The 22,650-nt window shown below is 38.8% G+C and overlaps 1 protein-coding gene across 23 annotated transcripts in view; it reads left to right on the plus strand.

The window, feature by feature from the left end:
• FOXP1 (forkhead box P1) overlaps window positions 1–22,650 on the plus strand; it is a 624,022-nt gene that overhangs the window by 19,534 nt on the left and 581,838 nt on the right. Inside the window, exon 1 of one of the 23 annotated variants that reach the window (XM_060402195.1) lies at window positions 17,408–17,629. The exons of the other annotated variants lie outside the window; for them this stretch is intronic. The gene's annotated coding sequence lies outside the window, so the exon portion shown is untranslated. Of the gene's footprint in view, window positions 1–17,407; window positions 17,630–22,650 lie in introns of those variants that run through there. 23 annotated transcript variants of the gene reach the window in all.

The following is a 22,650-nucleotide window of genomic DNA, read 5'->3' on the forward strand; positions in this document are numbered from 1 at the left end:
GGCAGGTATAATATACAAGTGTTATCACCTTACTGATAATCTGGGCTGCTGTCGGTATTCCACGTGCCATGTGGATTACAGAGAATGAAATCATACGGCATTCTGGCACCGACTTGCCTAGCTCCTTAGGAAGGGTGAGAGAGAGAGAGTAAGGCCTTATTCTCATTCTCAGAAAGGGTGAGAGAGAGGTAAGGCCTTATTCTCATTCTCAGAGACGGTATTCAGCCCCACTCTGCTGGTCCAGAGGCATAGGTCTGCAGTTGCCATTCTGTCCTTCAGCACTTAACGTTTTATCTCTGAGGCTATGCCTCTTGAGAGCAAGGAGGGTATCTTTCATAAATGAACTGGCACCATGTCCCTGAAGTTAAAAAGCCCACTCTGGGGTTGAGAGTATGTTACATATTGCCCTCTATTCTGACATGGAGAAAAATTGGAAACTTGAAGACCCATGGCTAGAATACCAAGCTTTCCAAATGTTTAAGTATTCAGATAGTCCAGTGGTTGTTTCTAAAGAAAGTGTTGCCTTTAAGGCTTCATTTGATTCTTTGTCCTGGAGAGTTTAGACAGAGACCCTAGCTGCCGTGCCTGTGTGCAAGGAAAGGTCTCTCTCTTTGTCTTTGGCCAAATGCTCATCTTCACAGGTAATGAGCCCTTGGATGTGTGTGAAATTGAATGTAATTTGCCCATTGTGGCCCACTGTTCTGGAGGAGCCATGGGTCACCATGTACTCTGTTAAGATATCCATCCATTTCCTGTTTTTGGTAAGAGGGCATCTCAGATAATTTCTCTAGTCCCATGAAACAGCCAGAACATTTAGAACTCTCCCCCATCCTCCACTTGGCCACGACTTTGTTTCTTCTTGTTTAGCTTGATTCTTTATAGCCACTCCATGAAACCACACACACACACACACAGACACACCCAGCACCCACCCCCCCACCCCCCCACCCCCCCACACTTTATAGCCACTCTATGAAACCATACACACACACACACCCACACCCCCTCCACACACACACCCCTTCTAATTTGTCCCTCCTTCATTTTACACACACACCCCTCTAATTTGTCCCTTCTTCATCTTACACACACACACACACACACACACACACACACACACACACACCCCTCTAATTTGTCCGTCCTTCATCTTACATGGCCAGCCTGTCTACCTCACTCTGGTCACATCCCATATTTTTCAGACAAAAGTATCTGCCAGAGGCATGAATTTTCTCTTCTCTTTGTTCCTAAAGAAATGGATGGCGCTGGGGCAGGGAGACTGTTGGCTGGGCAGAAATACCAAATAAAAGGAGAATTAAAGATATCTCCTGTATATCATATCTGTGGAGCCCTAAGTCATTGTTCAGCTTCCTGTTGAGGAAGACCCAACTCCACCAACAGGAAAACCAGATTATTTCATTAGTGACATGCTGGGTCTCTAAACCAGGCAGAATAAGATTGGTCTCAGTGTGGTCTCTTAGTGTTCCGTGATTTGGGGTAGGTTTCTTACCTTCAGTTTGCACTATTGTAAAATGGTTTGGTGGTGATAATATGAACTACTTAGGGATGTTGTGACGATAATTCACATCACATCAATGTCCAGCACATCCTAAACCTTCAATGAAGATAGATAATACTAGCCCCTACTATTCGAATGCTTGGAGGCACCAGCTTCATTGTGCCTAGTTGAGATTCTAACTCACCATCCGTCTGGTTCATATCCCTAGCCTTGGCACTTATGAGCCGTGTGACCTTGGACAAGTTAGTAAGCATTTCTGCGGTTCAGTTTTCTTACCAGCAAATGGTATGATAGTACCTACCACATAAGGCTGGTGTTGAAAATTAGTAAGTTAATGCATACAATTCACTTGGAACAAACAGAGAGTCTAGAAGATGGGGAGTCCTCAATAAATCATAGTAGTGACTGTGGTTGTCTTGTTATGCCCGTAACAATTATTATTACTCCTCCTTCCAGGGGGAAACAACCACTGAGAGGACTCATCTAGAACTCTTATAAATTCTTCCATCTCTTGACAGCCTGGGGGCAGCCACCCAAAACAGACTTGGTTGAAGAGTCTTGGTTTTAAACCCAAACTCCTATCATCAGTCCTGAACATTTGGCCCTTTTTCCTTTTCACCTCAGATGGAGACACATGGAAATAGTTTGCAGCAGTTGGGTATCAGGCGTTGGCTTTGCCAGTGGAGGATGAAAAAAATGCTTACTTACTCCTTGCTATAATTTACTTGCATTTTCATTCATTCTTTCTCCACCCTCCAGGAGAAAGAAAAAGTGAAACTGATGTGGGAATACTCCTTGTGATTGCCTAAGTTAGCAGTGTAGTGAATGAAAATACTTTACGAGGCTCATACTGGTGCTTGATAATGATGACTTAGATGGAATAGAATTTGATTTGCATTGTGTGTGTCTGGGACCACGTGTCAGGGGCTAGGCAGCAATTGCCAGAGCATGCAGAATGCTTAGTATGTGCAGGTACATTTGTAATGCTTTTATATGTACTCAGTCTATTCTGATAATCCCTCCCTACCAGGAGGGTACTTTAATCCCATGTAATAAATGGGAAACTTGAGTTACAGAGAGATTGAGAGCTTGCTCAGAGTCACGTAGCTAGATTTTTCCTATCTCACCTAAAATTCTATAGCAAGTTATAATGGCAAGGACCTTTGGCTACCATCTGGTTAAGCTGACTTTTTTGGTAACAGGTTTATTGAGATATAATTCAGAAATTCACCAGTTTACAGTGTACTGGCTTGTGGTTTTTAGTATAGTCACACAATTATGTAACCATTACCACAATCAATTTTTCACCTCCTGCAAAAGAAATCCCATACCCTTTAGCATTCACACACCTTCCCCCCATTTCCTCCTCACCCCTTTCAGCATGGGCAAGAACTAATCTATTTTTTATCTGTATAGATTTAGCTGTTCTGGATATTTCATATAGATGAAATTATACAATATGTGGTCTTTTTTATCTGACTTCTTTCACTTAGCAGATTTCTCAAGATTTATCTATGTTGTAGTGTATTCGGTAAGTTGGTCTTTTTCATGGCAGAGTAATATTCTACCATGTAGGTATACCATTCATCTGTTGATGAGCACTAGTTTCACTTTTGGCTTTTGTGATTTAAGGGTACTATGAGCACTCATATATAAGCTTTTGTGTTGACATATATTTGTAATTTGCTTGGGGGTATACTTAGGTGTAGAATTTCTGCATTCTATGTTACCTTTATTTGCTTAACTTTTTGGAGAACTGCCAAAGTGTTTTTAAAAACAGCTGTGCCACTTTGCATTCCCATTGACAGTGTATGGGGCTTTCAATTTCTTCACATTCTCTCCAACATTAAAAAAAAAAAATCTTTGTGATCAACCATCTTGTTTTTGAATATAGGACTAAGGCTGGATGGATTTAGTGACTTGCTTCAGCTACCATACCTGGTAGTACATTATGGGGCAGGTTCTTTTCTAGGCATGAAAGATAAAGGATGAAAAACCTGGTCCTTATTGCAGAAGCTCACTGTATATGGGAGAATCAGACTCATAGTCACAGGGCATGGTGATGGTGACTATTCGGTGATAAAGTATCATGGAGGGATATAGAGCACCCTATCTTAGACTTTAAGAAACAGAGGATTATTTAGTGGCTTACAGAAATGAAAAGTCTGGTGGTGGTAAGCTTCAGGTAAGAATGGACCCAGGTGCTGAAACAGTGTCGTCTTTCTTGCCCTTGCTCTCCCATTGGTTTCTTCATTGTTAGCCATCTCATTTCTCTTTTGGGAAAGATGTCTACTTAGTAGACCTAGGCTTATAGTCTACCATGTATGCATCTCCAACAAAAAAGGAGTTTTTGTTTCCCTATAATTCTAGCAAGATCCTTACATAGGCTCCTAATTGGCCCAGTATGTTAATGTAACAGCTTTCCAGTCAGTTAGACCAGTGTTCTGACTGGCCATATTTGCTTCATTGCCTTACCTGGACCTTAAAGTGGGGAGCGGGTCAGTCACACGTAGACTGTGGGACCTGAAAGTGGGTAAGGTGTAATTTCCAAAGGGAAAACCAAGGTTCTGTTTGTAGGAGAATAAGAAATGATGTTTGCTTGGTAAAAAAAAAAAAACAAAACCAGTTGTCCATTCTACCAGTTAGGAAGTATTCATTCACACATGACAAATCCTTAGTTCTGGCTCAAGTAGTAAGGGGAAACATTAACTCATTTCACTGGAAATCCAGAGGTAGGCTAGCCTTTAGGCCTAGCTGAATCCAGTGATTTAATTCTCAGTGATTACCTCTTATTATCTTGGAGACAAAGTGGCTGTAGCAAGTCCTGACTGCCATAATACCCAGAGGAAGAGAGTCTGTCTGGTCCAGGAGCCATCTTTTGTGAGTGAGAAACTGCCTTCTTAGCCACCTCCCAGCAAAGTTCCTTACTGCTCCCTTTGCTGGAACTGCCCATTCCCGTAAGCAGACAGATGTCATTCCTTGACTGCTTTAACCTGGGCTTCTAAACCAGTCATGGTCATCATCCACACCCACCTCCGGGGGTAGAGATGGGGCCAGCTCTCCAGGAGGCTCATGGGTCTTGTGGAAGAAGGGTGCATGTCTGCATCAGATGAAGACCCCCTTCAGGAGGAAGATGGGAATGGAGAGTGGAAATCCAGTTTGCAACGTCAAGCCTGCTTGCCTGAGAGAATATAGGTTCCTAAGGAGATCCTGTGGGTGTGGAAAGCCAGCGTTTCAAACTAAAGGAGTAGCATAGGCAAAGCCATTCTTTCCTAACTTCATATACAAATTTAAAGGCATCTTGGCTCTCTGTACCTTTACTTGTGTGAACACATAACTTGAAGAGCAGAAAGTGAGATGCAGGATTGGCACACAGCCTTGTCATCTCTTCTCTTTCTTCCGTGAGGGTGGGATAGGCAGCTGGATATGAGTGGACAGCCTCACAGCTTTCTCCCTATTGTTTGTTTCCCAGCAGAATAAACTAATCAGCAGGAGGATTTCTTCTTTCTTTTATCCCTCGGCTTTTGGTTCACAGCTTTTTTTTCATAGCTTTAAGAACCATGAGTGTGGGGTTGATATTTTGTGCTGTACACAATAATTTGGGGACATAATGGACTTTTTCCTTAATAATCAGATTTTTTAAAGGGAAAGTTATAAGTTTACCATTTGAGATCTGGAAGATAATATGGAGGCATGCCAGCTTTTTATTATTTTTTTAGACATACATTTTACTAATTCCATATACTCTGTTATACTCTCTCATCTATATAGTAAGCTAGTCATTTCCCAGTTACTTATTCAGAAAGATACCCTTGTGATATACCCAATTTTGAGGATTGTGATTTTATGAAACTTCCTGGTATATCCCCCACCCATAAGAAAAGAGGTTAAATAGCCAAGATATACAGACCATGTAAGTACCCCTCAGTGGCTGAATGGGTAAAAAAGATATGGCATGTATGTATGTGTGTGTGTGCGCACACACATATGAAATACTACTTAGCCTTAAAAAGATGAAAGCTTGCACTTGGGACAACAGGGGTGGACCTTGAGCATATTATGCCGCATGAAATAAGTCAGGTGGAGAAAGACAAATACTGTATGATTTCCCACATATAAAAAATGTAAGAAACAAATAATAAAAACAAAATAGTGAGTCAAATGAAACAAAAAACAAATACGTAAATACAGAGAATAGAGTAGTGGTTATCAGAGGGGCTTCCCTGATATCTCAGTTGGTAAAGAATCCGCCTGCCATGCAGGAGACCCTGGTTCAGTTTTTGGGTCAGGAAGATCCACTGGAGAAGGGAATAGGCTACCCACTCCAGTGTTCTTGGGGCTTCCCTGGTGGCTCAGCTGGTGAAGAATCTGCCTGCAATGTGGGAGACCTGGGTTTGATCCCTGGGTTGGGAAGATCCCCCTGGAGAAGGGAAAGGCTACCCACTCCAGTATTCTGGCCTGGAGAATCCCATGGACTGTATATAGTCCATGGGGTCACAAACAATTGGATACCACTGAGTCATTTTCACTTTCACTACCAGAGGATAGGAAGGGAGGGGCACGTGGGAAGATGAAATGAGTAAAGAGGGTCAACTGTGTGATGATGGATGGAAACTAAATTTTTGATGGTGAGCTTACATTAGGGTATACAAAGTAGAAATATAATTTTGTACATGTGAAACTTATATATAATGTTATAAGCCAGTGATACCTCAATAGAAAATCTCAAAAAATACATAGGATATAAACCAGTTATATAGAAATAGAATTGTATAAAATGGCATATAAAAATATCATTCTAGATTGACATCTAGTCATACATGTTTCTGAAAAACAAAAGTTCGTATTAACATTTTCAGTACTTTTAAACCTAATCTTTTTTCCATTTGTGTGAACAAATACATGCAGGTGAGATTGAACAGTTTCATTTCTTGCTTATTTTCTTTTAACATATCATGAATGGTTTTTTTGGTATCATTAAATATTCTCCAGAAGTATGACTTCTAACGATTGCTGTAATTCCATTCTATTTATAGTGTACCACAATTTACTTAACCTTTATCTTTTTGTTGGATGTTTACATTGTTTCCAGAGTTTGGTACTATAAATAATATTGCAGTTAACATTCTAGTACATAAATTTATTTGCATCTAATTATTTCCTTTGGATAAATTCTGTAAGTGGGTTTACTGGATTAAAGGATGGTGAACATTGACATCCTCTTGGCTATGTCACCAATTTTTTTGACATAAAAAGTTATGACAGTTTCTACTTACCAGCACCAGGGACAAAGCTGAATAAACTAGCCGCCTACCCTTTTTATATTGACAGTTGGTTTTCTAGGTGAAAGAAGGTATAGAATTTTGGTAATATGCTGTTCTTTCAAAACTAATAAAATGGTACTTTCTGTATCCTTTCAGTTTTGACTGTCTGTAGCACTTTTGTGATTTACCTATTGGTATTATATACCGAGTTAACAATATGATGTTTGTATTAATTTTATTAATTTATAAGATACCTTTTTACATTATGGATTTTAATATCTTTACATATTTTTCTTTTCCTTTTAAATATTCTATGTAAAGTATTTTCAGGGTAATTAATCCCATTTTATTCTTCATCATTTCATTTATGTTGTCCAGCTTTCTCTAAAACTTAGGTTTTTTTTCACCTAATTGTTACTTTATGGTTTCCTTTTTGTTTATTGTTACTTTTTCCTTATTGTTACTTTATGGTTTCTTCCATTTCTTTCTTCTCTCTTTTCTTTTTCTCTTCATTTTTTAAAAAAAATACTTAACCCTATTTGTCTTAGTTTAATTTCAGTATATGATATGAGACAGGGTTTTGATTTATTAAAAAATGAACATACAATTCCAGAATTATTTATTGAATAAAATAATTGACTTAAAATTGACTTAAAATGCTTTAGTTTATGCTAAATTTTCATCTAAAAATTTTGTTTCTGTGCTTCCTATTCTGTTTGCAGATGAACAGTATTATATAGTAGTTAAGTGTTTAGAGTCTGGTTACTAGGTTCCACCAGTAATAAGGTTCATGGCCTTGGACAAGTTACTATACACCTCTAAGCATGATTTTCTTATCTGAAAATGGAGAGAATCATGGAAGTATCTAATGGAGATGCTCTAAGGGATAAATAGGATAATTGGATAAATGGGGTAACCATTAAATGTCAGTTTGTTAGGGATACTCCTAATTTTATATCCATCGTTCAAGAATTCTGTCTCGCTTTTAACATTTGTCTCAAATTTTCCATTTTTTAATAAAGCATAATTATAAGTAGACCTTTACTTCATAGGCTTTTTCTCCCTGTGCATGGTCTTACCTTGTAATGTGTGAGATGCCTGTGTAGTGACCTCTGAAAGACGAACAGCGATAATCCCTCTTCTTTTCTCCTAACCCTTTCTGGATGCACCATCATATTAACATCTCTGTTTCAAGGAATGTGTGCTCTGGGATAAGTGGCTGGGGACCTATAACTCCATCTGGTTGGGGTCAGGGGAAACATAGAAAATTTCAGGTTAGTTTACATGAAATATATGGGAAACAGAGTCTGAGGAGTCACATTGCAGACTATATGGAAGTAGTCTGTTCCTGTTTGCAACAGTAATTTTTATGGGTTTTTCATTTATTAAAGGGCATAAATCTACAGTTATTTATTTTAATGGTTGTCAAATTAAAACTTTTTTTGGTAATAAGCATTATTAGCAACAAGGAGAGTTACAAAAACTAGAACTTATTTAATGAAATCATTTCTGATTTTCTGTTTTCAACAAAGTTGACCATGAGCATTTACTTCCATAAAATGCTATTGATGTTTGTCATCCACTGAGTGTCACAGTAAAATCATTGAACTTAGAAGTATCAGGAGATCTAGTTTCTTGTTTGAAAAATACTGCACATTTTTCAAAGGTAGTACTTGAGTAGACTGTGGCCTCAGATAGTTGCAGAATATGCATTTATACTTAACAGTGTGAAGCATGACTTTTCATTTAGATCAAATGACTCTCTTTCTACATTAATTTCACTCATATTGGAGTCCACAGTTTTTTTTAGCATGTACAAAAAGTGAATTGACATTTGTCAGTGTTGTAGTATGTGCACAAATACTTAAACAGTAAATAAGAGCAGTCTCATGTCCGTGTCATTGTACGCTTCAGATAGAAAATCAAGGTAGTTTTCACAGTGATTATATTTTTTCGTCCAATTTATGGAATCAAAGTCAGGCTCTTGAAATTTCATTCTGCTGAAGGTAAAAACCTCTAACATTATTATGGATGATATTATATATTCTGTTAAGGAGTTTAACATTGAAGGTAAAATGACTTTTTTTTTGGTGGGGATGATTTATCAATTTTTGTGAAGAACATATGGTTGTAAAACTATTTTTACTAGATAAACCAGTGGAACAGATACATGCTTGAAGGTGATTGTGCTGAACCTATATTTCATAATCATGTTCAATTTGAAATACATGTCATTTGAATAGAAGCTATAAATAGCAACATTCAGAAATATTTATATATATATACACACATATACAGATAATCAAATTAAAACATTTTCTACTAGAGGCTAATACTGGATACAAATACTTTAGCTATCAGTAAGATTTAAGAATTTTTTAAATTTTGAGAAGCTATTTTGTAAATCAGTATAAGTGTTCCAAGATGGTATTAAACTTCTGTAAATGAATACTCTTAAGTTTTGGTTGTGTTTTGTTTAAAATCACTTGGATATGTGAATAACTCAAAAGGTGGATGGTACACACACACACACACACACACACACAAACTTTTAAGGAAATTTTAGCAAATTACAGTTGTTGGTGAAAAATATTACAAATGAAACATTATAATTCTTACCCTACAAATGCAAGGGAATAACTGAAAAAATTAAATAATGAGAGCTCAAAAAGTAAACAAGTTTTAATTTTAAAATTCTGTAACTTTCTAATATTTCACCAGTGGGAAATGGTGCTTCTACTTTAAATTAGGTAATGTGAATTCTAAACAGAAAGTAAATGAAATTTGTAAGGCTTGTAATTTTACAGTATCTGTTGTTGCTCACACATTCCAGGAGTCAGAAACCAAATTTATTTATTTAATGAGTTTTGTTCTGTAAAAATATTTGTCAAAGGAAAGTACTCAGAATGGAACTAATAAAATGTGCTTGTAAGATATGTGGGCTAAAATATTTACGCATTGCAATACAAAATCCTAATATTGAGAATATCCTCCATTTAATGGAATTTGCTGTAGCTAAGGACAGAGGAGCCTGGTGGACTATAGTCCAAGGGGTCAAGAAAGAGTCGGACACAATGACCAAACAACAACAACAACAACAACAGGTATGTTAGTGCCTGTAGAGAGGCTGTTTTCTCAGTCAATATTCTGGACCAGAGATACTGACATTCGAAAGATCAGAAATTCATATTTATTGATCATAAAGTACAGCTTTGAAGAAAATTGCAGGCAATATTATGACATAAGTAAAAAATGTTAGAACCAGCTTCCTAGGTGGCTCCTTGGTAAAGAATTCACCAGCTAGTGCAGGAGACACAAAAGAGATGGGTTCGATCCCTGGGTCGGGAAAGTCCCTTGGAATAGGAAATGGCAACCCACTCTAGTATTCTTGCCTGGGAAATTCTATGGACAGAGGAGCCTGGCAGGCTACAGCCTATGTCATCACAAAGAGTTGAGCATGACTGAGCATACTCGCATTAGGACCAGCACTTTTCCTAATTTATTGGTGATGTGGTTAAAGAGAGTTAAAAACAAGAAACTGATGAAGGTATAGGAATATCTATTAAGAAAATTATTCTGCTTGTGTTGTTAATTATAAATGAATCGATTTGAATGAAAAATTAGTTGTTAATTCTAAATAAAAAACACTTGGCATATAGTGGCTATTATTATAACTCTTATCAATATTATTATATTTTTATTGATTTTTTTCTGCTTCTGTCTTGATCCCATGCTGTTTTGTTTTTTAATATGCACACCCTAAAGGTTGAGTTGTTGTCGTTTTTAGTTGCTAAGTCATGTGCAGCTCTTTTGCAACCCCATGACTGTCGCCCAGCAGCCTCTCTGTCCATGGGTTAAGACGCGGGTTGAGAGTTATTTGGTGGAAATGTTTAGTTCCCCCCATCCTCAAGTTTGGGAGGCAGCATCTCAAGTAACCCTGAGAGAACTGCTCCCCATGCTTTCTCAATTATATGGCTTTATGCTTAGTATTAAATGTTTCATAATCCTAATTACACTTTAAAGTTTTATTTTTGCTTTTTTGTTTTTTGTAAACTACCTTTTGAAATTTTTAGCAATAATTTTCTTATGTTTTTGATTGAAATTCAGAATAACTAAGTTGTCTCAAAAGAATTAACATCTTTTTTGTCCATGTAGGAAAATAGTTTTTTAAATTTAATCATCTTTTTATCCACGTATTCCTTTTTGTTTCTTATGAAAATTTTGCAGCTACATTTCTGTACCTGGAAAGGTAGAACATAGTTTTTCATATAATATTACTGATTATTGTTGGTATATAAATAGTTCTGTATTTATATTGGACTCTCGTTACAGTTTATGTTTTTATTGTTATATTTCAAAAAACAGAACATTGAACAGTTCATAGATAACAGTGTTACTTTCTTTTTTGAAATTTGTTTTTCCTGATTTTTTTTTTACACTAGTTTCACTGCACAGAACAGTGATCAATAATAGTGGTGGTAATAGTTGATTTTTTTTATATGATTCTCTTTTGGGGTAGACTTAACTCTCTCCAGGGCAGGACTTTGTCTTATTTCTCTATCGTCATGGCTTCTTCACAGAGAGCCAGGTATTCAGTAAAGGATGAATACAGGTACTGTAGAATACTGCTTCTGAGTTAGAATAAAATAAAGGTACTAAATGCTGAGTATTTAAACCCTTCTGAGATGGAATGGTTTAGAAGTGATGCTTTTGAAAGGATTAAATAATATGAAAAATAATAATATCCCCCTTTAGGGGATGTGCATTAATAGTATATTCTATCCTTTGAATTCTTGCCATCTGAATTGTACTGGAAGCCATGTCATTGATGGTAGAGATCAAAAGATTTAAAGGTTTTATGTCAGAGGCAGTTTCATTGCATCACAGTTTATAATCAGCTACACGTACGTAGCCATGATTCCTTCTCTATTTTTGCGTATTCCCTCCCCCCCGCAAAAACAAAACAAAACAAAAACCCCAAAACAGTTATAATTGATTTTTTAACGAAACAACTAACTAAAGATAGAATATTTGTTTCTTATTTAAGGAATATATATGTTGAATCTAAACCAGAACTTGAGGATCCTGGGAATATTATGCATATGAATTGTGGCTGTAATCTTTTTGTTCAGGTCACTGCCATGGTTATTACTTTGGTTTCTATTCAGCTTCTGAAGTGTTCTTTTGACCAGGAAAACATCACTCACCAAAGAGGAAAATAATTCTTTATGTCCTACCCTTGAATTTGAGTAATCTCAGTAGTATTTTGGGGGAAAGATAGTTATACGTTGTTGTATTCAGAATCAACAAATAAAAATATACTATAATTTATGTCATTTTGTTTTATAGCACACTTTTATAAATGACTTGATGTTTTATAGAATGTTGTTATGGATAGAGCCTGATAGTTTTATGCTGTAGCAGTTGTTTCCTTTGGAAAAATTTATATTTACTCCTTTGAGAGTTTAAGCTAGAACACGTATGCCAAACTCAACACTGAAACTATCCATTTCAGGCATTATTCTTCTCGGAATCTCATTCCGAAGTGCATAAATATTAGAGAAAACAGCTTTCTCCATGTTTGTTGGTAATATTTTTGAAGTGAGCATGAGCTTTGGTGTCTTCAGTTCTATAATTTGTCTCTTGAGAAGAATCCAAGGATCTAAAGTCTGAGAGGAAACACAGCAGCAATGGCAGCTCATCTTGTCTCTTGAGGAGCTGCAAGGAGAGTACATTCTGTATCAGGGGTATGCAGAGTCTGTAGTTGCATAGCAGGCCTGCTGCTTTTATCTCAGCTGTATGCTAAGGAGTGATAGCTATACAGTGGGTACAGAAAGCTAGAAAAATGCACTTCTTTACCTAGCCTTCAAATGTATAAGCTGACCTGGGGCTAATCTTTGTAAGTCGAACCTAAAATCCAATATGGAACCTAATAAAAATGGACCCTATCTACCCATCTGTGGGATACTTGTGGATTTATAGAAGCATAATCAATCTGTTTTCCTCTCTTCCTAATAGTTGTCTTATTTTCATAAATTAGGTTGCCTGAACTCTTTTAGGCACATGCTTCTGTGGAGGTTTTTTTTTGTTTTTGTTTTTACTTTTTATTCACCAAATATTAATATATTTTAAACATACACGTTAAAAACACCAGATAGAACTTCTGTGCCTGCCATTATTGAGTTGTTTTGTCAGTATTAGTTCAGGTAATTTACTTACCTGTCTACCACGACTTAGTGAGGTGAGTGCTGCTGATATCCTCACTTCACAGTTGTGGAAACTGAGACCCAGAGAGGTTATGTAACCTTAGGTCAAGGTCCAGCAGCTAGTAAGTGGAGTGGAAGGCTTCAAACCCAGATGGTCTTGTTCAAGGCTTTTTGCTCTTTGCCAGCTTGTGTGATACATAATAATTTTACGTTGGGAGGCATAGGGGATTGGGGGTAAGTAATGAGGATTAGAGAGAGCTAAGGTTGTGCAATCCCTCTCCCCACTTTGTGGCGCTAAGGATGTGAATATTTATGAGAATAAACTATGTTAAGAGTTGGCAGAGAGAGGGGGAAGGAGGGACACTCTTGCTTTTGATTTATTTATGCTCCGTTATTTGAAACGGTTTTATAAAACGAACTTACATGAGGAAGTATATTACATTGGTAATGTAGTTTTTTAAATAAAAGTTGTCTTTGAAAAACATTTATACTTTTAGCAGTCACACATGTCCTGTGGGCATGCAGACGTTTATTTTCAAAAATTCATTGAAGTATAGTTGATTTACAATGTTGTGTTAATTCCTGCTGTTCAGCAAAATGATTCAGTGATAGATATATGTGTATATGTTCTTTTTCATATTCTTGTCCATTATGTTTTATCATAGGATATTGAATAGAGTTCCCTGTGCTATAAAGTCGGACCTTGTTTATCCATTCTCTATAATAATTTGCATTTGCTAATCCCAAACTCCCAGTCCATCCTTGCTCCCTCCACTCCCGAAAATCTTTTTATATACAATTAACTTCTAACTTTTGAAAGGTGTGTTCTAAATACAAGGAAGCACAAAATATTCAGAAGTTTACCAGAGAGCATGGGGATGCAGGGTGCAAATTTGGAACTGAAGTGTTGTTCTTTAATATAATTTACCATTTCTTTCATCTTAAAGAGCTGTTAGTAAGGTTCAGTTCATCTGCAGACTAAAAGAGTCAAACATGAGAAGCAATTTCATTCCCATTATTGTATCTCATCTGTGAAAAAAAATATTCTGGATATAGATTATTAAAACATAGGTATTTTCGTATCTAAAAAATCCATATTCAGTTAGTACAGAAGTCAAAGATGAGATGAAAGGCTAGTGCTGAGGGGTTGCCATGGAAGAAACAATAGCTGGGAGAGAAGGATACTTAATTTGTCATTTTTTCCCTTATTAACTGTAAGTGGTGGAGGCTTAGTATGTTATTATGAGTTGCATTGTATCATATATAAAGTCAGTGCATAAAGCTAACTAAGTTAACATTAACCTTGGAAATCCAATACATAACCAACTTGTGGACCCTTAGCAGCTCAAAAGTCAAAAATTAACTTCTCTGGTTAATACATTTTTGAGGCAGTATAGTGCAGTACATAACTTGCTTGGGTTTGAATTCCAGCCCTGATACTTACTAGATGTGTGACCTTGGATAAGTTACTTAAACATTTTGCTTTAGTTTCTAAGTCTGTGAAATGGGACGGTTCATCTCATTGTGTTCTTGTACTGATGAATGAGTCACTGTAATACAAATTAAACACTAGTATTAATTTTTTTACATAGCAAGTGCTGGTTAAATACGAGTGATTATTATTAGTACTCGCTTTACTTTTTGTTTTGATTGTCTTTTGTCTCATTTCTCATGGACCAGTAGAGGCCAAGTCTAGTTTGAGGGCAGCAGGGAATATAGAGGCAGGAATAAATGAAAAAGAGAACTGGAGGAGAGGAGCAGTACCTTTGTTGATTTACTATAGCCTGTTAACTTTTGTGATGCTCTTGGGGAGGAAAATAATTTTATGTCTTAAAAAGAAAACTTCCGGTGTGTAGGAAGTGTGTGTGTGTATGTGCATGTATTAAACTAGAGGTGAGATCTTGCCCTCATTGCTTACTTAACCTGCACTCACATGAGCCTTTAACTTAATAGGGCTAATTTTCTTTTTAAACGTGCACACTTGTGGTGATCAGTCGTCTAAAATAATCTGCGCGTCATTCACATTTTCCAGTGTGTGTTTACCCACGGGTGTGCCCTCCGCGCTGGAATTCAGATCTCTTCCAAACAAAGGCTGGAGCTGCACTGAGAGGCCCCAGCAGAAAAGGAACTTAGGGGTTGCCTCATCTTCTGTCCCTGTTCACTTTTCCAAACCACCCTTTGGCCTCTTACGAAATTGGCTATTTGTGCTAGCCCCTCACTGGGGACTGGATAAGTCGATTAGGTTGAAGAGGCCTTTTCTGATTTGAGGAGGAAACCTTAGATCTTTTCTTCCAGCTAACAAAGATGTCTGCAACAGGGTCTCAAATGTGTGTTGCCAAAGAGCTTGTAAATATGGGAGGTGATGATGACCAGCCAAGGATTGAAATGTCCAGCAGCTGACCGTTGTCTCTCTCTGGACCTTGCTGGAAGCGCTGGAATACTTCATGTGCTACTGATAAGCAGCCAGCCAGGTGTTCGGTTGCAGAGGGTGTTGGGTAATTGTGTCAGAAATAATAATTCTCCACAATAACTTACTGTTTTAATATTTAATCCATATTCATCTGCCTCATGCTGTAAGAGCAGCAGCTTGCCTTTTAACATGACAAAAGGAAGAAAATATATCTGTTGCCCCTTAATGGTGTCTCTGAGTGGCCCTTGCTGGGTAACTGGACTTCCTTTGTGGCTTTCAGAGCCATTTAAAGAAAAGGATGTTGATCTGGGTGCACAGGAACACAGGCCCCGGGGCCTCACCCTCACCCCACCTCAGCCATACACCTGAATAAAGCCTGAAATGTTTGTCTACCTGCCAGGCTCTTCTTTCCTCAAATAAAGAGCATTTTCTTTGGGTTTCCACAAGCCTGCTCTCCAGCCCTGAGCCTTGTGTGCTTTGAGCTGGCCATTGATGGCTGCTCTGGTTCCATTCTGAAATCTTAACAGTGTCAGAATGCAGGGGGGTGGGGTTAAAAACCTAGACTGCTGGAGAGAGCAGCATTGCATAATCCCAATGGTTGTAGCAACTTGTGATTTTTAGTTTATGTGAAGCTGAGATATATTCAATTCCCCTTGAACCTTTTTGCCTTTGATAATGGTTTATTTCCTCACACTGAACCAGTTGGGTTGGAATTCAGCCATGAGTATTTATTTCTACATTTTGCGAATTGTTTTGTCTTCGCGGCGAGAGATTTCCTTCCTTCCCCCTCCTCTCCTTCTCTCTCTCCCCGAGACAGAGCCATGCTCTCTCTTTCTCTGTCTCTCTCTGCATCTTTCCATGTCTTCCTTCTTTTCTTCTTCCCTTTCCTCCTTCTTTCCTTGAGTTCCTAATGAAGATGGGTCCTGAAGCTTTTGAATCAGCTGAAGCATAAGAGGGAAGCACCCTGCTGGCCCCTCTGGTACCTGAGTCCCCGTCAGTCAGTCTCTTGAAGAGCGGGCCGCAGACGCTGGGCTCTTCCTGGTGCTGTCCAGGAGCCTCTTGGCCGTAAGCAGAGGAGCCTGTCTGCCCTGTGAGAGCAGGGAGTGGCCTTGGCCTTCATTCCATGAGGCTTTGGGGGTGCACTTCACTGCCTTGAGGTTTCTAAGCAATAGCAGGTGGATGTCAGGTAACTTACACCTAGGCTGGAAGGATACCTTTCCTTTTTCTGGATGGACTCAATGTTGAGGACTTATATCATGAAAGTGGTGTGTGTGTGTATTTTCTGGAGACTCAACATTGAGGGTTTATATCATGAAGTGGGGTTTTGTGTGTGTGTGTGTGTTTTCTGGAGAGACTCAGTGTTGAGGGCTTATATCATGGAAGTGGGGTGTGTGTGAGATGTGACAGAAGGCTCACTGTCCAACCTCGAAAGTCTCTTTAAAGAGACGTGAAGGACCACGTGGAATTTGTAACTGGATTGTAAAATTAGTGCCGTTGAGGACCTGAAAACAGCTCTTCAGTTCTGTAGGTCACACCTTTCTAAGCTGAGTTAGTGAGCAAATCTTCATTCTTTACAAGATTAGCCAGGTGTATTCGGCTAACATTAACTTTAGTCTTGGCGGCCGAGTCCTCTTGCTAATGAGGCCGAAGTGGGAATTCCTGTGTCTCATGGACCAGTTACCTTCACTCTCTTTCCTGGCCACTGACGGCTAACTCTCGCCAGCTGGCTTGTGAGCCTTGTGAGCGGCTGCACTTGGGTGTCTGAGGGGGGGAAGTTGTTATGCAAGGTCCCTTGTGGATTAGCACCAGTCCATAACTGCTCCTGGGGAAATGCTCACACACAGCAGGTCACCGCCCAGAGGACAGTTTCATTGTCTCCACTTCTCAAAGACAATAGAGTTGATTAGGGTTAACTGGAAAGTGCTGATGGTGCCTGGGCTTTTGGACTTTGGCCAGGACATATGTACCTTTTGAAGCTTTTTAGGGAAAACTGTGCCGTGGGTTCATTGGTAGAAGAGCTTAGGAGAAGTACGGTGGTGGAAATCAACAAAGAGAATGGTTACATTTAAATATGCTGCATTGACAGTGGACTTGTCAGTAGCTTAAAAATAAGTTTCCTGGGCATGCACTATTTTATAAAAATCTTACCTTGGACCAAACCACGGTTGTATTGTAAGTTCCTTAGATTTTTAACTCTTGATTCCTACCTATTTCCAGAATGATGTGCTGGGTAAGTTAACTTTGTATTATATTTAATTTATTAAGAAATTGCATATTAAATAGAAATCTTGCTGTTACTGGAAACATTTTGTATTTTAAACAAACGCTGAGGAATATATAATGTTTTGGAAGATAAATATTTGTTTAAGGCAGTTCAGTCCTTCAACATGTGTATTTTTAAAAACAAACAAAAACCCCAGCAATATTTACCCTAAGTGTAATTTGCAAAGTAAAATGAGAGTAATTTTGAAATCCTGTAGAACTTGGATTCATTTATTTTCATAGGAAGGATTCACATTTTGTAATGATGAATATGCAATGAAGAGCTGTTAGGAAAACCATTATTTGGCCTAGATTTAGGGAATTCTAACCCTGTCCTTGTTACACATCAGTACTTTCTAAGAAAATTAGGTCCAGAGAGATGGGGACCTGCCCAAGGTCACACAGCTAGAAAGCGGCAGAGCTTTGGTGAAAACCAAAGCTTTCCGGTCAGTGATATCTCCATGACTGCTTGCTGATTTGGATTGGGGCAAGGAGATGTCTGTATTCCTGTGTGCACCTGTGCATGTGTGTGAATAAAATGACTATTTTGCTTCTTTTTAGCAAACTGATTATAAGCTCAGTGACTTGGAGATAATCATTTTCTTTCTCATCCTTTCAAGGAGCAAATTCAGCCTATGGCTTTGTAATCCTAACATCTTTGATATCTTTAGATATACAAGTGACTTCGTCTTTGCTTTGTAAGGTGTTTAGAGCAAGTAAGGTTACAACAGTAAGCTGAATCTGGGAGGGAAAAACTATTACCTTTCTTGTCTATCGTCATTCCCTTGAAAATAACTATGACTCAAGTTTCACTTAAACATGTGGTGACTTACAAATGTTGTGGTTTATAAAATACGTAACAATTTAGTCCTGCTTCTTTTTCTCTCCCCTGCCTTGGTGATCACATTCTGCCTGTTTTAATGTACAAACAGCGGACTGTGTTATTTTCACAAGGACCACCCCACTTATAAAATCAAGTGGTCTTTAATTTGTTTGGGGCTTTGAAAGATTGTTTAGCATTTTCCTTTCAAATGCAGGAGTAAGGAGAGCTTCGGGTTTGGATTCTGTAAACATGTGTTTTTGCCATTAACGTCAGGGCAAAGGCTTTCCTTTTTCTTTTTTTATTTGATTGGACAAACTGTTCACTTGTACTACTTCACTTCCTTATCTTTTCTTTCCTGCTTTATTCTCTTTTTGGACCCAATTTTCCCATTTTCCTTCCTTTCATTTTCTGTGTCTTTGAGGAAAATCAAGGCTGAAATATGTGTAAGTGACCAGTGCTATAGAAATTTTTAAAAGCTATAGATGTATTTTTTATTTCTTTTAGTTTTCTGTGTCTTTTCCTTTTTGAAGTCTCTGAGGAAAATTAAGGCTTAACTATGTGTAAGTGACCAATGCCGTAGCCATTAGGAAAGATACCAATAATTAAAAGATACGAAGTTTAAAGTAAAGTTTAAGAAAATGCCATAGCATTAGTCTTTTTGGCATATTTCAGTCCTGATTTGTCTAACAGACTTTTAAAAAGTAATATGTGTATGTGTGTGTGTGTATATGTATGTGTGAATATATATGCACACACATGCACACACAGTATGTAGTAAATAAGATTTCACATCTTTACAAATACATTCTAAAGAGAACCATTTCAGACACATGGACTTTTCCTGAAGATGGCATCTACCTTTATGTTGCTGTCTAAGGGGGTTCTGGCATTTTCTTTGTTAGTCAGATTGGAAGGAGTTGAGTAAACCAGAAAGAAGCCTGCCGCCTGCCTGCTCCAGGCATAGAGTTAGGGGACCTGGGCAGGTAGCACTCAGGTTTCCTGTGAGCCTGCCCTCCCACTTTGTTTCGAGGCAGAGGCTAGGGGATGTCTGTCCAGACAAGACTTGCCCAGCCACATCTGCGCCATGTAGCTGTCAGTTGTCACACACGCCCTCGAGTCTGCGCCTCTTAGGGGCACTGTTGCACATCGCAGCCTGGTTCTGTGGCTCAGCGTGGCTGGTGGCTGACCAGGGCTTGGTGTTGACCATGGTTAGGGTGACGAGGACACTTGAAAGACATAGAGATACCATGCACCCGGAGTCACTGCTGTTCCCAACCAGAGCTAGGTGCCCATTTCGCCCTGATCTTCCTCAATCCCTTTTCAAGTGGAAATTTTGCAAGTCGACTTCTGCAAGCATGCGTAGTACGATTTGGCTGACGGCAGTTTCTGGCAAAAGAAATAACCAAATTATTATTCAGTCATGGGTTTTTAACAGCCGCAGAGCAAGTGGATGTTAACTAAATGATGCAATTTATTCCCTTCCCTCTTATTGCCAGCTTGCCTATTACAGAACGACTGCCAGTTTTCAATAAGTGGTACCCAGATGGTATTCGCATGCCGCCCACTTGGTTACAGAGCCGAAGCGGGGAATAACTCGGCAGACACTACAAGCTGTGGGTCAATTGAGGGGGAATGCCTGTTGCTTCACAGTTTTGCATATGTAAATCTGTTAATGTTATGTCAGTATTGTGCGGGCTAAACACAAGCATTGCCTTTCTCTGGGGGCCCAGCTGAACTTGGACCACATCCCAGTCCTACCGAGGCTCGGAGAGCGAAGCTGCAGTTTGAGGATGCTGCGCAGCCTGCCTCCCTCCACTCCCGCCTCGCCGCTCTCGCGGTATCCACCGCCCGACTTGGACGCAGGAAGTGTCTGCCATAGGCTGACTCCATAATAGGACAGGCGGGCCGGTTTTATGAGGTTGGATGCGGAGGGTGGAGGAGTGTGAGCGCGTGTCTATTTTTAGGCCAGTCTTCAAGACAGTTCCTCGGGCCCAGCCTGCGCCTGCCTGCCTCGCTCACACTCTCCTCTGTGTGTCTGCCACACTTCTGCTCTCCATTTCATCAACTGCAGATGTGGCACACAGCCGTCTTAGAAGAGTCATGAACTGTGTCGTCTGCGCGGCTTAACAGCCAACATCTGTTGCAGCAGGCTGAAGGGAGAGGCAGGGAAATCATTTTCGGGAAGGCATTCAAGTGCCTCAACTTAGCCTCTTCTTTGGCCTGTGCAGACAATTATTTTACACTAATTGCATCAAGATAGCAGCTATAAAAACTGGGTTTGAAGCCCTCTCTTCCCCCATCCCCACCCCCTCATGAAAGTTGCAGCTACAAAGGGCAGTCCTTTTTTCCCCCCCCCCTTTTTATTGTGGTTTGTGTCTTGTTCTCAAAAGCTTATTACATTGGGTGCAAACAACAACAAAAATGCTATAAAAAGGCAAGAATCGTAATATGCTTAAGAGCTAAAAAGACCTATGGTGTTGGTGTAACCTATGAAAATATTCCTGCAGGTATTGTAAAATTTATGTGCCATATGAAAAACATTAAGGGTGTTGTTTTTTCGTGGAGGAAAATGTTCATCGTTGAGCCATTTTGTAAATTATTTTAAAGCTACATTTCTGCTAAAACCTCATGATTTTGATATATAAACCAGTTTAATGTTTTCTGCACAGACCCTGGCTTTTCTTAAATTTTATATATTGGAAAGCCCGTGTTTGTATTGGACCTTCTGGTTTGTTTCATATTGAAAATCCGTCTTGCGTGGCCCTGTGCCATGTGGCTTAGGAATAGTTTGACACGAGTCAAGCCTTGAATGTTGACTTTTGAGTCCTAAAAACTAGGCAAGACTGTGTTAATAAATATAGAGAAGTTTGGTAGTTTTTTTTTTTTTTAAGAGTAATTTGACGACAATAAGGATGTAAGGATGGGTTTTCTAATACGTTTGTCTGTTCTCAACTTTCATCCAGTTGTAATAGGGGCAACATTGTGTTTTGTACCAGGTCTTATTTTTTTTTAAAATGCTCTCAGTAAATTTTGGTTAATTACACATTCCAGCATCTCTGATTCTCTTGAAAGATTTGTTTCCGTGACATTTTGCCGTATCTGCTGTGCAGCTAGAGAAGCATGCTTCTCTCCTCACATTTCAAGTCTCTAGACTTTGTTCTGAAGAGCCAGATGGAAGTATGCAGATTGTTTTTATCTTTCGTCCTTCACACTGTAACCTGATCTCCAGCATATCTAGACATCTAGCAGAAAATTTACTATGTGAAAGCAAGGAAATGATTTAGAATATGGACCAGCCAGGGGAGGAAGGGCTTATGATGCACTTTATCAGAGCAAATCTCCCCACCCACCCACCCAACCCCTGAGCCCATCTTATTTTCTTTTCTTAAGAAATGGTTTTCTGATCAAGGGTACTTTTAAATGTGCCCAAATAAACTTCTTCCCACTTACCCTGGGCTGAGAACTGTAATTGCCCAGTGGGTTTGATAAACATGTAAATATGCATGCAGTTAAAGTTGATTACCTAATGATTAAAAGCTTAGAAGAAGCATGAATTGGTAGAATGATAGGCTGGACAGTGGCCTTGTAGATGAGACAGGGTAGTTTACTAAGATAAAGGACATTCCCAGAGTTACATATCTGGCCTGAGACATATCCAGGACTCAAACCCAGCATTCCCGCAATGGCTGCAGGAAACAGCACAATCTCAGGCTTCATAATATGTGTGCCTTTCATGGTAAAATATTTGCGAGCTTTTTGTTATGTGGTTCATATGCCTTGCTGGCCTAAAATGATTAAGGACAGTTGTCTCCTTCTGAACTTTGATTTCTGTTTGGAATCAAATTCGTAACTATTAATAGTATGAGGATCTTCAAGTTAATAACTGTATCAGGGTATCAGATACTTGCTACACTCTTGAGTAAGTATGTGTGGTATGTACAGTGTCTGTTTACACACCTTGCGTAGTGTCTACATTTTATACTCACGTGACATAGGTTTAAAAACTAGCTATGGCCTTTGTAAAATATGCAGCCTTGGGTCAGTTACCCTAACACCTCCGGGTCTCTGTTTTCTCTTGCCTGCAACAATGATAATAATAGTACTTGCCTAAGAATCGTCCCAAGAAGTTAATGAGATGACACACATATACTTAGCATTGCCAGCAC

Source organism: Ovis aries, chromosome 19, assembly GCF_016772045.2.
Source record: "Ovis aries strain OAR_USU_Benz2616 breed Rambouillet chromosome 19, ARS-UI_Ramb_v3.0, whole genome shotgun sequence".
Classification (NCBI taxonomy): domain Eukaryota; kingdom Metazoa; phylum Chordata; class Mammalia; order Artiodactyla; family Bovidae; genus Ovis; species Ovis aries.